The following is a 4,085-nucleotide window of genomic DNA, read 5'->3' as shown; positions in this document are numbered from 1 at the left end:
GACGGTATATCTACTCACAGACCGCTCGGAGATTTACGATAAGTTTGAGATCTATTACGAGCAGGTAAAGCCTCAGCTTAATATCCGAATGAAAGATCTGCGACTGGACAACGCTCGTTAGTACACCAAGCTCCAAGGTATCTGTGAGAAGAAGTATGGCGTGGAGTGTTCACCTTCTATTAAACACACACCCGAGCAAAATGGTGTTGCGGAGAAGATGGTGAGGACTGAAACAGAGCGAACGAGATGTCTGTTGATCCATTTTGAGTTGCCGCAAGAACTGTGGGCAGAGACTGCTGTGACTGCGGCCTACCGCATTAGCATAATGCCCCGTTCGACACGTGATATGGAAGTGCCCTATGCAATTTGGTATCGAGAGGAACCATCGTATTTGCGGCTACGTACGTTTGGGTGTGTAGCTCTGGCGTTGTGGATAAGGTTGAGAAGCGAAAAAGGGATGCTAAAGCTCGTGAAGCCATATTCGTTGGATACAACCGTGAGAAACGTGGATACCGAATGTTGGACAGCAAGACACGAAAACCTTTTTACAGTCACGCTGCTGTTCTCTACGAGAGCAAAGATGGTCGTGTTCCGGTAGCGGCAGCACCAGAATCGGTACCTGCTATGTCTACTCAAGTCTATCTGGAGATTGATCGTCATACGATGGAGGGTATTCCAGCACTGCTTGATGAGATGCATGAGGAGGACCACCAGGACCTGCTAGGTGGGGCCGATAATGAGAAACATATCTGTTCTGGCGGGGTAATGACTGAGAGTACTGGATCTGTTGGTGAAACGATTGGAAGTTGCAGGAGCACTGGACGTGCAAGGTCGGGTGGGGATGCTACTGGAAGTGGTGCAAACACTAGACGGGCAAGGTCTGGTAGAGGCGCTGGACGGGAAAGGTCTGGCGGTGCTACTGAAAAGCGACGACAAGCATCCGATGAGATCGGAGGTCCATTACAAAAGCAGGCGAGGCTTGAGGATGCATCGAGCTCTGTGGCAGATCACGTGTCAGGAGAGCGTAGCTACATATGCAACAGCTTCGGAATGCAAAACGAGAAGTCACAAAAAACGCTTGCACGAGGCAGCGGTGTCAGTGAATGGGTCACGACAAGCTGGGTCAAGTGATGAATTACCTACCGTTGGGCGGACTTCGTCTCCTTGAAACCCACGCGATAGAGACCGTGGGATCGGAGATGTCGCGACCAAGTGATGCCTCTAACACGGAACGTTTAACAACATCCAGCTGCAGAGCATTGCGAGAGTACGTGGTTTCAGAACGTGCTCGCACAGAGGATTGCCCCGTAACACGGAGTGGTCGTGCGAGCCGACCGCCTTCATGGTATGGTGATTACATCTACGTTGCGAACTTACAGACAAATTCGGACGTGTATGATAGCATCTCCAACATAAAAAGGCTCGAGATGATATGCAACGAGCGATTGCGAAGGAGCAAGCTCTTGCATGGTGGCAGGACTACTGCTGTCTGACTATGAGTGCTGTGCAGGAGCCTGGGACGTACCGTGAAGCTATGGAAAGTGAGTTTAATCAGCAGTAGCGAAGAGCAGCAGAAAACGGAAACGCTCCGTTGATGAGGAGCGCTACGTGGGAACTTGTTTTTCCAGATAATAAGATAAAGGTGTTGAAAAATCGCTATGTTTTCCGGGTGAAATATCTTGCCAACGGTGAGATCGACAGCGTTAAGGCAAGATTAGTGATCAAAGACTTCATGCAAGTCTATGGAGTTGACTACCTGGAAGTTTATTCGCATGTGGTTCGACTGGAGACCCTACGAGTTCTGTTGACACTTTCAGCTGTGTGGGACTATGAGGTTCATCAAATGGACGTCACTACTGCGTTTTTGAACGGCGAAGCTGATGTTGAAGTATACATGGAGCAGCCAGAAGGCTTTGAGATTGCTGGCAAGGAGGATTGGGTCTGTCATTTGCTCAAAAGCTTGTATGGATTGAAGCAAGCACCACGCGTGTGGTTTCAGCTGCTCAAGTCCGTCTTAGAGGAGCAAGGCTTTACGTTCTTAAAGTCAGAGGTCTGTGTTGCAGTGAAGATTATCGATGAGCAACTAGTCTTTATTCCTCTTTACGTGGATGACCTTATACCCTTCGCTCCTAACATGAAACTCATCAATGAAATGAAGAAGATGTTCTTCGAAAGATTCGAGATGAAGGATCTCGGAGAGCTGCATTACATTTTAGACTGGAAGGTGATTCGCCATCGCAGTGAGCGGATTATCTTCATCAGTCAACGAAAGTATGCTACGTCGGTACTAGAGCGCTTTGGAATGGAGAAGTGCAATGGATGCAAGACGCCGTGTGCAGCCAACTTGAAACTGACAAAAGGCATGTGTGCCGCGGATGCAGATGAGAAAGGTCTGATGAAATCCAAGCCGTATCGATTTGTAGTAGGGAGCCAGATGTACTTAATGATGTGTTCACGTCCAGACCTGGCCTACCTAGTCCGGGAATGCAGTCAGTTTCTCGAAAATTTTGGAATATTGCATTGGAGAGCAGTAAAACGAGGACTGAGATATCTACGAGAGACACTGGATTGGAAGATATGTCTTCGTGGAATAAGTTGGACAAACCAGGAACTGAGCCATCACCTACAAGCATGTGTAGATGCAGATTTTGCTAATCGTACAGACGATAGGAAGTCTGCTGCTGGCTATTTTACGAAATTTTGTGACAGTGCAATATCGTGGAGTAGTCAAACCGAGCGTACTGTGGCTCTACACACAACAGAGGCTGAGTATATAGCCTTAAGCCTACTTGTGCAAGAAGTAGTGCATCTACGCCAGATGGTGAAAGAGCTGAGAGTGGAGCAAAAGGCACCGACAAATGTGTTCGTCGATAACGAGAGTGCCAAGAAGCTGGCGAATAATCCTGAGCTCCACAGTCGCACAAAGCACATTGATGTGCGTCACCACTTCATTCGAGAGCGAGTCGAGATGGAGGAGATTGTGGTATCACGTGTTCCCGGTACTGATAACGTGGCCGATATATTCACAAAACCCCTGACAAGAGTGGTTTTGTGACGGGGTCACACAGCACCTTGCGCTAGAGGAAGTTATCTTCCGAGAGTATACAAACTCTCAGTGAACGGCAGTTCACAGGCCCCCTCTTTATTCAAAAGAGAGCGAAGTGACCTAATTAAGGTAGAATGTAAACTGAGTGTATTTATAGGTAGATAAAGCTTGGGTTTAATACAAACTATAAGTCACCTATAGAAATGCAATGCCGTTAACCAATGACTGGCTTTGAACGACCTTGGTACTTTGTACCAAATATCCCAAAGTATGACGTGTCATACTTCTGAAGTGTGACGTGTCACACTTCGTGTAACCAGGGTACACCTAGGGATACGTACCCCGTTACATCCTCCCCCACTTAGGTTCGGTTTACCGACCAATCAGAATGAAGAGGTGTTCGTCACAAGCTTTCATTCTCAAAGTCGAAAACCATCGACTTGGCCGCGCGAGCGCGGCGGAGGCTCACTTCACAGTTAGAGCCTCGAGCAGCAGTTTGTGCGCTCTTCTTCTAGGTCTTCACTTCGACCGTTTACCATGCCTCGTGGCACTGCAAAGAGCGGTGCGAAGACACGCTCCAAGGCTGCTGCCGGGAAGGCGCAAGCCAAGAGCACTAAGCCTCACGGCAAAGGCTCGGCACGTCAGGAGGCTACTCAGTTGGCCTCTGAGGCGATCGGTTCCTCGGCTGACGCGGCTGTGGGCAAGCAAGCAAGCAAGCGCCGCAGCCCGTCGCCCTCGGCCTCTCCAGACAACCTTCCGAACCCTCGGTTCGTAGAACGTGAGTTCAACTCTGGCAGTGAGGACGAAGCCGAGTCCGAAAGCACGCACGATGATCCTGCGGGCTCTGTGGGAGGGCACAGCCCAGTGCCCAGTGAGCACAAGGATGACAGCGTGCAGTCGCTCGCTAGTGATCAAGGTGATCACAGGCCCAGGACGTCTGTGCGCTCTGAGAGTCCGGCCGTCAAGGCGGCTAAGGGCACTCCCAAATCTGGTGGCGATGAGGAACAGAATCCTTGCAAACGTCTCTCGCTTGCCAAGG

Source organism: Phytophthora infestans, genomic scaffold (assembly GCF_000142945.1).
Source record: "Phytophthora infestans T30-4 supercont1.86 genomic scaffold, whole genome shotgun sequence".
NCBI classification, from domain to species: Eukaryota; Oomycota; class Peronosporomycetes; order Peronosporales; family Peronosporaceae; genus Phytophthora; species Phytophthora infestans.
This window is presented reverse-complemented; position numbering follows the sequence as displayed.